The sequence below is a fragment of the Lithobates pipiens genome, unplaced genomic scaffold (assembly GCF_037356315.1).
Source record: "Lithobates pipiens isolate NorthernLeopardFrog02 unplaced genomic scaffold, aLitPip1_a1.2 Scaffold_13, whole genome shotgun sequence".
Lineage (NCBI taxonomy): Eukaryota > Metazoa > Chordata > Amphibia > Anura > Ranidae > Lithobates > Lithobates pipiens.
The window spans coordinates 530,580,519-530,594,601 of NW_027507718.1; positions in this window are offsets into that span (position 1 = coordinate 530,580,519).

Here is a 14,083-nt window from a genome sequence, read left to right on the forward strand (position 1 = left end):
AGGTGGCACTAGTAGGTGAGACTAGCACTGATAGGTGGCACTGATGAGCTGCACTGATAGGTGGCACTGTCTTCTAGGTGACACTAGCACTGATAGGTGACACTGGCACTGATAGGTGGCACTGATGAGCTGCACTGATAGGTGGCACTGTCTTCTAGGTGACACTAGCACTGATAGGTGACACTGATAGGTGGCACTGATGAGCTGCACTGATAGGTGGCAAAGGCACTGATAGGTGACACTGGCACTGATAGGTGGCACTGATAGGTGGCACTGTCTTCTAGGTGACAATAGCACTGATAGGTGGAACTGATGAGCTGCACTGATAGGTGGCACTGTCTTCTAGGTGACACTGGCACTGATAGGTGGCACTGATGAGCCGCTCTGATATAGGTGGCACTGATGAGCTGCACTGATATAGGTAGCGCTGGCACTGATAGGTGGCACTGTCTAGCCCTGTTGGGGGGGGGCTTTGGTGACATATCGGGGTTCTAAAAAGATCCCTAATATCTCACTTTTGAGACAGAGAAAGGGATTGAGGACACAGATTCCCCAGCCCCTTTCTCTGCAGCCTCAGCTGCACTGGACAGTGAATGAATGGGAAGAGCGGCATACCATTCCTTCACAAACTGAATCATAGCAAACCTACCCCCCTTCCCCCGCAGCAGCTGACGGGAGAGCACAGAGGGAAGCTATCATTGCTGTAGGGAGCCAACTCAGAGTGAAACAAGAGAGGTGGCGACCCTGTCTCCCTCCGCACCCAGTCCGGCCGACTTCTCCTACCCGGGGCCCAGGAACTGGGTGCAGTGCTCCTTTTGCGGCATTCTCCGGAGTGAGTCGGGAGCTAGGGACCGGTGGCGTCCCTTCCTCTTCAGAACCGAGCTGGGTGTGGGACACCATCACTTTCAAGTGCAGGCGGGGTGATCCACCGCACTGCCACTCCCGACAAGTCAATTAAAGCTCTAGCCTGCCTCGGCGTATTGATATAGAAGGGGCCGAGACTTTCATTTACTTGTCGGGAGCCGCAGTGCGGTGGATCACTCCGCCTGCACCAGAAAGTGGAGAAATAATCCCGATTTCTGCCCATTATCAGCCACTGAGTTGCGGACGCCAATGCTCCCAGTGTCAGTTTCATTTAAATAGGGGGGGCACAGGGTAATGTTGGGGGGGGGGTCCAGCCACTCACAAGCCCCCACTTAATATGGTGCCCATGGCACTTGCCGTATGTGCCATACCCTGGATGCGCCACTGGCGCCAGACACTTCTTGAATGCAAAGAGATTTATTGTCTCTTGGACAGAACTGTGGGAGAGAGGGTTGGGGCCGTCACCAGTGCCTCTCATTAGTGTCCACCTGTGTCATGGTGGAGACCTCTCGTTCTCCCATATAGAGGAGTGTATGGCTCCCATGGTTTAGAGATGCCGGATCTCCCAGTCTATGGATAGTGTAGGACCCACTAATCATGGGCTACTTTGTCGCAGTAAGTGGACTTAAGTACCATATAGCAATATATTTTTTGAAAATGTCTTGTTCCCTAGGGTTGGGGCCAGGACACCCTTAAAGTGGTTGTAAACCCTTACAAACCACTTTGACCTACAGGTAAGCCTAGATTAAGGCTTACCTGTAGGTCCAAGAAATATCTCCCAAACCTACACGGTTTAGGAGATATTTGCCCGAAGACGGGCACCGCTGTCTACGGCGCATGCTCCGTAGACAGCAATGCGCAGGCGCACTGATTGTGGCATCGTCGATGACGAAAGTGCCGCGCATCTCGGCTCCCGTGTGCATGCGTGGGAGTGACGTCATTGCGGCTTCACGGAATGTCAGCGGTGGAGCTGCGAGACCCCACCGAGAAGATGGATTACAGGGGACAGCGGTGACTTCGCTGGCTCCTGTGTCAGGTAAGTGACACATAATGGGCTACTATGCGATGCGATGCATAGTAGTCCATTATGCTTTACCTTTCCAGGGAATGAAAGAGGAAGTAACACTCATCAGGGTTCACTTCCTCTTTAAGTAGAGGCAATGTTAATTGTCAGACTCCGAGACTTCTATAGGCAGAAAGCCATGCAGGGAAAGGTATCTAGCCAGACATCACATCTGCATGAGTAGGAATGCCGCCTCCTATGGCAACAGTCTTGTAAAAGTTTCTAACAAAGGTTGCAATGAACTCTTTCACTTCTTCTACAATTTCCTGTTGTAGAATTTCACTTCCTCTGAGCCCTCAGTCTTTCACTAGACTTACTGATCCACTGCCACTGGACCCCCTGAGCTCTTCCAATCTAGCACTCCGTATCTTCCTCAAGAATCACTGCTGGGTCCCTGGCTTGGTATTCACAAATACGTCTCAAACTTCCCCCCCGCTGACCCGTTAGGTCCCTGGCTTGGCACCCACTAGCGTCACCTCTGCTGTCCCACTGGGTCCCTGACCTGGCACTTGCTGATGCTTTCCCACTTCTTCCCCGGCTGGTGAGAAGTCTGGTACTGGCCTCAGCTTACCCACGGTGGTCCCTGGTAACAAGGTGGATGGTCCCTTAGTGGCCACAGCTTCCCCTCTACCTCTGACCACGGCTGGTTCCCCGGCCGGTGGAACCCTTACTTCTGGTTGGACTACAACCCTGCACTACTTCTGGATAGGCTCTCGGACAGCCTACCAGACCAGATGTCCCCGGGATAGGCCTTAGGTTTCTGGCCTAGCAGCCCGGGCATACAACGCACGTCCACCCAGACAGCCGTCCAGGTGACACAGAACCCCGATCACCCGACTCCACCCAAATAAATAGGTTCTCCCAGCAGGCCAAGGGACCCAAGAAAATTCCTGCCCATTGGCTCAGACACCCCATTGATTCCTAATCTGTCCTTCCAATGCCCTTGCCTTATCTAATGCCACCAGTTACCCGGCCATCTAGTGACAAAAGAGAGAAGTGCAGCAACTCCAGAATTAGGGCAAAATCAATTGACCTCCTAACAATTGGCCAAGGCAACTATCACTTGGCAAATACATTTGATCGCAACACTGCCTAAAAATCAGGGTGCTGCACTACTATCCCTGGTGTTACTTATCCACATACTTGTTCCAATATGTCTCCCCTCCACCTGGCTGCACCCACCCTACCCTCCTCTCCACCTGGCTGCATCCACCCTGTCCTCTTCTCCACCTGGCTGCATCCACCCTGTCCTCCCCTCCACCTGGCTGCATCCACCCTGTCCTCCCCTCCACCTGGCTGCATCCACCCTGTCCTCCCCTCCACCTGGCTGCATCCACCCTGTCCTCCCCTCCACCTGGCTGCATCCACCCTGTCCTCCCCTCCACCTGGCTGCATCCACCCTGTCCTCCCCTCCACCTGGCTGCATCCACCCTGTCCTCCCCTTCACCTGACTGCATCCACCCTGTCCTCCCCTCCACCTGGCTGCATCCATCCTGTCCTCCCCTCCACCTGGCTGCATCCTCCCTGCCCTCCCCTCCACTTGGCTGCGTCCACCCTGTCCTCCCCACCACCTGGCTGCGTCCACCCTGTTCTCCCCTCCACCTGGCTGCATCCACCCTGTCCTCCCCTCCACCTGACTGCTCCCACCCTGTCCTCCCTCCACCTGGCTGCATCCACCCTGTCCTTCCCTCCACCTAGCTGCATCCACCCTGTCCTCCCCTCCACCTGGCTGCATCCACCCTGTCCTCTTCTCCACCTGGCTGCATCCACCCTGTCCTCTCCTCCACCTGAATGCACCAAACCTACCCTCCTCTCCACCTGGCTGCATCCACCCTGTCCTCCCCTCCACCTGGATGCTGCAACCCTGTCCTCTCCTCTACCTGGATGCACCCAACCTACCCTCCTCTCCACTTGGCTGCATCCACCCTCTCCTCTTCTCTACCTGACTGCATCCACCCTACCCTCCTCTCCACCTGGCTGCATCCACCCTGTCCTCTTCTCCACCTGGCTGCATCCACCCTGTCCTCCCCTCCACCTGGCTGCTTCAACCCTGTCCTCCCCTCCACCTGGCTGCATTCACCCTGTCCTCCCTCCACCTGGCTGCATCCACCCTGTCCTCTTCTCCACCTGGCTGCATCCACCCTACCCTCTTCTCCACCTGGCTGCATCCACCCTGTCCTCTTCTCCACCTGGCTGCATCCACCCTACCCGCCTCTCCACCTGGCTGCATCCACCCTGTCCTCTTCTCCACCTGACTGCATCCACCCTGTCCTCCTCTCCACCTGGCTGCATCCACCCTGTCCTCCCCTCCACCTGGCTGCATCCACCCTGTCCTCTCCTCCACCTGGATTCACCCAACCTACCCTCCTCTCCACCTGGCTGCATCCACCCTCTCCTCTTCTCCACCTGACTGCATCCACGCTACCCTCCTCTCCACCTGGCTGCATCCACCCTGTCCTCTTCTCCACCTGAATGCATCCACCCTGTCCTTCCCTCCACCTGGCTGCTTCCACCCTGTCCTCCCCTCCACCTGGCTGCATCCACCCTGTCCTCCCCTCCACCTGGCTGCATCCAACCTACCCTCTTCTCCACCTGGCTGCTCCCACCCTGTCCTCCCCTCCACCTGGTTGCTCCCACCCTGTCCTCCCCTCCACCTGGCTGCATCCACCCTGTTCTCCCCTCCACCTGGCTGCATCCACCCTGTCCTCTCCTCCACCTGGCTGCTCCAACCCAGTCCTCCCTCCACCTGGCTGCATCCTCCCTGTCCTCCCCTCCACCTGGTTGCTCCCACCCTGTACTCCCCTCCACCTGGCTGCATCAACACTGTCCTCCCCTCCACCTGGCTGCTCCCACCCTGTCCTCCCCTCCACTTGGCTGCATCCACCATGTCCTCCTCTCCACTTGGCTGCATCCACCCTGTCCTCCCCCACACTTGGCTGCATCCACCCTGTCCTCCCCTCCACCTGGCTGCTCCAACCCTGTCCTCCTCTCCACCTGGCTGCCCCCTATCCTGTCCTCCTCTCTACCTGGCTGCTCCCACCCTGTCCTCCCCTCCACCTGGCTGCATCCACCCTGTTCTCCCCTCCACCTGGCTGCATCCACCCTGTTCTCCCCTCCACCTGGCTGCATCCACCCTGTCCTCTCCTCCACCTGGATGCACCCAACCTACCCTCCTCTCCACCTGGCTGCATCCACCCTGTCCTCTTATCCACCTGGCTGCATCCATCCTGTCCTCTTCTCCACCTGACTGCATCCACCCTGTCCTCCCCTCCACTTGGCTGCTTCAACCCTGTCCTCCCCTCCACTTGGCTGCATCCACCCTGTCCTCCCCTCCACCTGGTTGCTCCCACCCTGTCCTCCCCTCCACTTGGCTGCATCCACCCTGTTCTCCCCTCCACCTGGCTGCATCCACCCTGTCCTCTCCTCCACCTGGCTGCTCCAACCCAGTCCTCCCTCCACCTGGCTGCATCCTCCCTGTCCTCCCCTCCACCTGGCTGCATTCACCCTGTCTTCCTCTCCACTTGGCTGCATCCACCCTGTCCTCCTCTCCACCTGGATGCACCCAACCTACCCTCCTCTCCACCTGGCTGCATCCACCCTGTCCTCTTCTCCACCTGGCTGCATCCACCCTGTCCTCTTCTCCACCTGACTGCATCCACTCTGTCCTCCCCTCCACCTGGCTGCTTCAACCCTGTCCTCCCCTCCACCTGGCTGCATCCACCCTGTCCTCTCCTCCACCTGGATGCACCCACCCTACCCTCCTCTCCACTTGGCTGCATCCACCCTCTCCTCTTCTCCACCTGACTGCATCCACCCTACCCTCCTCTCCACCTGGCTGCATCCACCCTGTCCTCTTCTCCACCGGACTGCATCCACCCTGTCCTCCCCTCCACCTGGCTGCTTCAACCCTGTCCTCCCTCCACCTGGCTTCATCCACCCTGTCCTCCCTCCACCTGGCTGCATCCACCCTGTCCTCTTCTCCACCTGGCTGCATCCACCCTACCCTCTTCTCCACATGGCTGCATCCACCCTGTCCTCTTCTCCACCTGGCTGCATCCACCCTACCCTCCTCTCCACCTGGCTGCATCCACCCTGTCCTCTTCTCCACCTGACTGCATCCACCCTGTCCTCCTCTCCACCTGGCTGCATCCACCCTGTCCTCTCCTCCACCTGGATGCACCCAACCTACCCTCCTCTCCACCTGGCTGCATCCACCCTCTCCTCCTCTCCACCTGGCTGCATCCACCCTCTCCTCTTCTCCACCTGACTGCATCCACGCTACCCTCCTCTCCACCTGGCTGCATCCACCCTGCCCTCTTCTCCACCTGACTGCATCCACCCTGTCCTCCCCTCCACTTGGCTGCATCCACCCTGTCCTCTCCTCCACCTGGCTGCTCCAACCCAGTCCTCCCTCCACCTGGCTGCATCCTGGTGGAGGTGTCCTTTGTATTTTCACTGGGGGTGGAGGTATCCTCTGTATTTTCACTGGTGGTGGAGGTATCCTCTGTATTTTCACTGGGGGTGGAGGTATCCTCTGTATTTTCACTGGGGGTGGAGGTATCCTCTGTATTTTCACTGGTGGTGGAGTTGTCCTCTGTATTTTCACTGGGGGTGGAGGTGTCCTCTGTATTTTCACTGGGGGTGGAGTTGTCCTCTGTATTTTCACTGGGGGTGGAGTTGTCCTCTGTATTTTCACTGGGGGTGGAGGTGTCCTCTGTATTTTCACTGGGGGTGGAGTTGTCCTCTGTATTTTCACTGGGGGTGGAGTTGTCCTCTGTATTTTCACTGGTGGTGGAGTTGTCCTCTGTATTTTCACTGGTGGTGGAGTTGTCCTCTGTATTTTCACTGGGGGTGGAGTTGTCCTCTGTATTTTCACTGGGGGTGGAGTTATCCTCTGTATTTTCACTGGTGGTGGAGTTATCCTCTGTATTTTCACTGGTGGTGGAGTTGTCCTCTGTATTTTCACTGGGGGTGGAGTTGTCCTCTGTATTTTCACTGGGGGTGGAGTTGTCCTCTGTATTTTCACTGGGGGTGGAGTTGTCCTCTGTATTTTCACTGGGGGTGGAGTTGTCCTCTGTATTTTCACTGGTGGTGGAGTTGTCCTTTGTATTTTCACTGGTGGTGGAGTTGTCCTCTGTATTTTCACTAGTGGTGGAGGTGTCCTTTGTATTTTCACTGGTGGTGGGAGTTATGATCGGGCCCTGGCAGTTACAGCTCAAACCACTGCCATAGAAGTTGAAGGAGCTGGAGGTGCTCCCTGCGTTGAAAGCTGATGTTGCGTCACCTGTGCAGAACAGAAAGTCACAGATTATTGTAACATCTCACCCATTTCTAACATATGTCCTCCTTGGATCGAGCTGTACCAAGTGTGCTCCTAAAAGTTCCGTTATGTAGAGGTATAAGCCAAATCGTAATGTGCAACTTGAAGTTTACTGTGTGAATACAAGAGAAGTTAAACATATCACTAAAAATGGAAAAGGGTATGTAAAACACATATGGCAAAGTAAAACAGGCAGTGCATCTACTGCTGTATAAGGCTGCCCAGCTGTAACTCCCACAAATGTCACTAGGTGGCAGCAAATAACAGAGAAAATAGAGTATGAGAAGAAATCACTAGCGCTAAACAACCCAGGACAGTTCTGCCTAGTACAAACCGTCTCCTGGGGGTAACATCTCTCTCACAAGGAGGCTGACAGTAGCTGGTAGCACAAATGAATGATCAACCCAAGGTATCTCTGGACAGGTTCCCCCCACAGGGGTCTCCAGCCAGGCTCCACCCACAGGGAACTCATGACAAGTTCCACATACAGGGATTTCTAGACCGTTTACACCTACGGGAATATCCAAACAAGCTCCACCCACAGGGAGCTCAGGACAGTTTCCACCTACAGGGTTCTCCACAGAGGCTCTACCCACTGGGAACTCAGGACAAGTTCCACATACATGGATTTCTAGATAGGCAAACGGTCAGCTACAGCGGTGCCTGGGGGGTCCGGGTGGAATCCTACACTTTGGTGGGGCTCGGGGAGTGGGGCCATAGAGACGGATGGTGCCCCCTCCCCACCGGAGAGGGCAGTAGCGAGAGGGAGACCGGTTCCCCCTTCCACAGCGGAGTTTTCAACGCAGGGGGAGACCTGGCGGAGGAGGGGCACTTTCACGCCTGTGAGGCAGCTACCAGACGCTGCGGGCAGGTCCGATGAGATGTTGGGAGGAAGATTCTATTATCTATTGTGAATCACAATCCCACCATCGCTCCTCATGCTGCAGTCCCGGGCCTCGATGTGGCCGTGTTTATGTAGCCTCAGCTCCCGTGGGAGGTATGATCTCCCCATGGCGTCTTCAGCCTTTAATACTATTACCCTATTACTTGCCTGAATTTTGAGATCCTTCCACACGCAACTGCTCCTGATGAGTGGGAATCCCCCCCACGAAACGCGTAGAGCCCTAGCCTTATGCTACATCCATTAATCACGTGATTTTGAGATGCCGCAATAAGTAATATTAACTTATTTTCTATTAATGTTTATTGACTTATTATTATTGCTATGTTTGTTGTTTATGTATTAGCATAATTGCATTACCGTGCTACCATGTTCTCACTAGTTATAGACTGGTTTGGAATTATGTTATTAACCTAATCATGCTTTTCATGAACTAATATAAACAAGTTTAATTGTATTTATCATGTATCAACAATTTTGTCACCTATAGATTGGTTATGAATTGTGTTACTATCATGTATAATAAATGATTAAAGGTTTATTAATTTTACCATGTTATTTTCTTGATTTATTGTATACGTTTTTTTTGGCATCCTTAATCATGTGTTTTTTATTTTTACGTTCCTAGCTGTGCTTCATATAAAGCCCCAACTTTTCTTTTAGACATTTTTGTATACATTAGGGATGGAGGCAGATGAACCTATCCATTCACTGCCTCACGTAAAGTCCCAAACTTCCTTTGCCCTTCCCCCCCTTTTTGATGACATGATTTTAGGAAATGGCTGCAATATAACAAAGAGTGAAAAATGTAAGGGGGTCTGAATACTTTCTGCCCCCACTGTATATATATATATATATATATATATATATATATATATTGTGGCAGCAGGCAGGTAAAGTCACCTGGTTGTATCCAGGATGGGAAATATGTGTGCCCTAGATTCAGGCTTTATGCAGACTTGTACAACTAGAGGGAAAGAGTTAATGAGCCCAGCTGAAGTAAGTGGGCTCATTAAGACCTCTACAAAAAACCCCAGCATGCATAGGGAGATGCTCCATCCTGGAACCAGTTTTGTGTTTGTATAGACTGGGGAGTGTGACACCTGTTCTGTGCGGTGAGTTAATGCCTGTGTGGCAAACCTCTACAACGGAGACAGAGACTGGAGCTGCACAAGGCTGCACTCAGTTGTTAGACAGGGAATCTAAGTGTGTAATTAGAGGTCAAGCTGACCAGGATTTATTTTCATGTTTTATTTTTGTTTGGCTGTTATATGTTTCACTGCATGGAGCATAAATAAACCGCATCTTTTGTTTTTTTGCACCTACAACGCTGTCTGCTGTGCCTGATTTTGTGTTGTGAACCCATCCAGGGGGTCACACACACCCGCTGCCGAGCTAACCCCTCACAGTTGGTGGAGAATTTTGGCAGTTTTTTTTTAAGGCCAGCATGGAAGAGATACTGAGACAGCTGGCTCTAGCAAATGCAAATCAGCAGCAAGCAAATGCAAATCAGCAGCAAACAAATGCAAATCAGCAGCAAACAAATGCAGCTTTACAAAAGAGCCTTGCAGCCCAGCAGCAGACAAATGCAAATCAGCAGCAGACAAATGCAACTTTGCAGCAGAGTCTGGAAGCTCAGCAACAAGCACAGCAGCAATCTGAAGCCCGCTTTATAGACCTGTTGCAGAAGCAAGAGCAGAATTTTCAACAGAAAATAGAGACATTAATACAGCAATGTCCGCAGACCAATGAAGCAAGTGGGTACAATAATACCGCATCCTTTGGTGTGAGCCGTTTATTGACAAAAATGACTGGAGAGGATGATCCGGAGGTGTTTTTGACCACATTTGAAAGGACTGCTGAAAGGGAAAAGTGGCCTAAGGAGCAATGGGCTGGACTGGTGGCCCCTCTGTTAACTGGGGAATCGCAGAAAGCTTATTATGACCTAGAGCATGACCAAGCAAAAGACTATGTGGTGCTAAAAACAGAAATATTGGCACGGCTGGGTGTCACCCTGGCCGTCCGGGCTCAGCGTGTGCATAATTGGACTTTTCAGGTTGGAAAACCCCCCAGGTCTCAAACATATGATCTCATTCACCTGAGCAGAAAGTGGCTGCAGCCAGAGACTTTGACCGCACCAAACATTGTGGAACGTGTGGTTATGGATCGTTTCCTGAGAGCTCTTCCTACTGCCATCCAAAAATGGGTAAGCCATGGAGACCCAGAAAATGCAGATAAACTTGTGGATCTGGTTGAGAGGTACTTGGCTACAGAGAACCTGACCACCTCTTCCAGGGACTCACAGACTTTCCACCCTAAGACCAGATCATCCCCAGTGGCGGGTAAGATGACTCCAAGGGGTGAGGGTGGAGAGAGTGAGAGGGTGGGAGTTCTACCTAAGGTCTGGCGGGAGCAGCCCAGGAAGCCCATGCTGCAAGAGGCAGCGAAAAAGATTATTTGCTACCGCTGCCGGCAAGAGGGACATATTGCAGCCAATTGCCCAGTTGTGGATGAGCCTATGCAATGTGACTTTATAAGCGAGAGACGTCAGTCGCTGTTTGCGACAGTTGCATGCACTGCCATTCGGGGACCTGAGAAACATTTATGTAAAATGTGTATTAATGGTAGGCATGTTGATGTGTTGCTAGATTCAGGTAGCCTGGTAACATTGATAAAAGCTGAATTAGTTACTACAGAGGTCTCTGGGAAGAACAGGGTGGCTGTTATTTGTGTGCATGGGGACCCCCGAGAGTATCCTGTAACTTCAGTGTTTTTTGAGACCCCCAAAGGTAACCTCTCTCATCAGGTGGGGTTAGTGTCTCACTTACCACATGATGCTATTGTGGGAAGGGATTTTCCAAAATTCTGGGAACTCTGGGATTGTCCTGAGCCCCCCACTGGTGCCCCTATAGACCAGGAAGATGACCAGAATTCCTCTGGGAGTGGTGAGGACTCTCCTGAATTTCCCTTGTCGGTATTGGCGGGGGAAACTCGAGAAACTGGGGAGGAGCCAACATCCTCAGATGAAAACATGCCGTCTGTGGAGTTTTCGGACCTTGAGGTTCACAGGGAAAATTTTGCCACAGAACAGTTAAAAGACCCCACCCTAATAAAGGCACGGGAAAATGTGGTGAAAATAGATGGCGAGTTAGTGAACCCAGATAAGACTTGCCCTTATCCTTACTTCACTATGGAAAGGGACCTGCTGTATCGAGTGGCTCAAAGGGCAGAAGAAACCATTGAGCAACTTGTAGTGCCCAAAACTTACAGGAAGTTGGTGTTAGAATTGGCCCATGGGCACATTCTGGGAGGTCATCTGGGGACCGAGAAAACCAGAGAGAGGGTACTGCAGAGATTCTATTGGCCTGGGGTCATGAAGGAAATAGAAAATTATTGTTCCTCCTGCCCTGTGTGTCAGAAGTCGGCACCTATGCCACATTTCCGTAACCCGCTGGTACCTCTTCCTATCATTGAGGTCCCCTTTGAAAGGATCGCAATGGATTTGGTAGGTCCGATAATGAAGTCCGCTAGGGGGCATCAGTACATTTTGGTTATATTGGACTATGCCACCCGTTATCCGGAAGCAATTCCTCTTCGAAATACCTCGGCCAAAACCATAGCCAAAGAGCTATCTCTTGTTTTTAGCCGCGTAGGTATTTGTAAGGAACTGCTTACGGACCAAGGTACACCCTTTATGTCCCGGGTTATGAAAGAATTATGCAAGTTGTACAAAGTGACACAATTGTGTACATCTGTGTATCACCCCCAAACAGATGGGTTGGTTGAAAGATTCAACAAAACCCTAAAACAAATGTTAAAGAAGGTGGTGGATAGTGATGGAAAGAATTGGGACTGTCTAATGCCCTATCTGATGTTTGCCATTAGGGAGGTACCCCAATCCTCTACGGGTTTCTCACCCTTCGAGTTGCTCTATGGGAGACACCCAAGAGGGCTGCTGGATATCGCCAAGGAAACTCGGGAAAATGAGAGGTCTCCTCACAGGAGTGTGATTGAGCATGTCGCCCTGATGCAAGATAGAATTGCACAGGTAATGCCAATTGTAAAGGAACATTTAACCCAAGCGCAGTTAGCACAGCAGAGAGTGTACAACCGTGGGGCCAAGACCCTTACTTTTTCCCCGGGGGATAGGGTCTTGGTGCTAGTCCCTACGGTTGAAAACAAATTTCTGGCCAAATGGCAAGGTCCATACGAAGTGATTGAAAAAATTAGTGAGGTGAACTACAGGGTTAGACAGCCAGGAAGGCGAAAGCCGGAGCAGATCTATCACGTCAATCTGCTGAAAGCCTGGAGGGATAGGGAATCCCTAGTCGCAGAGACTTTGTCACAAATACAGCCTGATTGCTTAGTTCCTGAGGTTGGAATAGCAGACACCTTATCGAAACCCCAACAACAGGAGGTTAAAGAGTTTGTACTTCGTAACAAAGAGATTTTCTCTGAGCTTCCGGGACAAACATCTGGCGTAGAGCATGACATTATCACCCCGCCAGGAGAAAGGGTAAAACTAAAACCTTATAGAATACCAGAGGCCCGACGGGAGGCAATACGTGGGGAGGTTCAAAGGATGCTGGAATTGGGTGTGATAGAGGAGTCCCAGAGTGACTGGTCCAGTCCTATTGTACTAGTGCCCAAACCTGATGGGAGCTGGCGGTTTTGTAACGATTTTCGACAATTGAATAAAGTTACAAAATTTGACACCTACCCCATGCCACGCATAGATGAGTTGATTGACCGGCTGGGAACAGCCCGATATATGACAACTCTTGATCTCACCAAAGGGTATTGGCAAATTCCCCTGGCCAAGTCGGCCAAGGAGAAAACTGCGTTTGTAACCCCAGATGGGGCATTCCAATATAAGAGAATGCCGTTTGGGTTACAGAATGCACCGGCAACATTCCAGCGGAAAATGGATACGATTCTGAGGCCCCATCAGAAATATGCTGCAGCTTACCTGGATGATGTGATTATCCATAGCACAGACTGGGTCTCACATTTGCCAAAAGTACAAGCAGTCCTAGACTCTATCCGGGAAGCTGGGTTTACGGCCAATCCAAAGAAGTGTACCATTGGACAGGAGGAGGCCAAATATCTTGGGTACACTATTGGGAGGGGGGTGATAAAACCCCAAGTCAATAAAGTCGAGGCCATACAGAGTTGGCCACGTCCCAACAGCAAGAAACAGGTACGAGCCTTTCTGGGAATCGCTGGCTATTATCGACGATTCATTCCCCATTTTGCTTCTCAGGCTGTGCCCCTCACCAACCTGACAAAAGGGAAAGAGTCGGTCATGGTTAAATGGTCCCCAGAGGCTGAAGAAGCATTTCAGTCCTTAAAAACAGCCTTATGTAGCCAGCCAGTGTTGTACTCACCAGACTTCTCTAAGGACTTCGTGGTACAAACTGATGCATCAGACGTTGGGTTAGGAGCAGTGTTATCCCAGGTCTGGAACGGGGAAGAGCACCCAGTCATTTACCTCAGCAGGAAGTTGAAGTCCCATGAGCTAAATTACTCCACGATTGAGAAGGAATGTTTAGCAGTGAAGTGGGCTCTAGATTCCCTTCGGTACTATCTGCTAGGTAGGCACTTTGACCTGGTGACTGATCACGCTCCTTTAAAGTGGATGGCTCAGAACAAGGAGACCAATAGAAGAGTAAATAGGTGGTTCCTGGCCCTACAGGAATTTAACTTTACAGTTAAGCATCGCCCTGGTGTTAAAATGGGGAATGTGGATGCTTTGTCTCGGATACATGCGTGTCTGACTGCTGGTGTTACAACCCCAAGGTTGAAACAAGAGGGGGGGGTATGTGGCAGCAGGCAGGTGAAGTCACCTGGTTGTATCCAGGATGGGAAATATGTGTGTCCTAGATTCAGGCTTTATGCAGACTTGTACAACTAGAGGGGAAGAGTTAATGAGCCC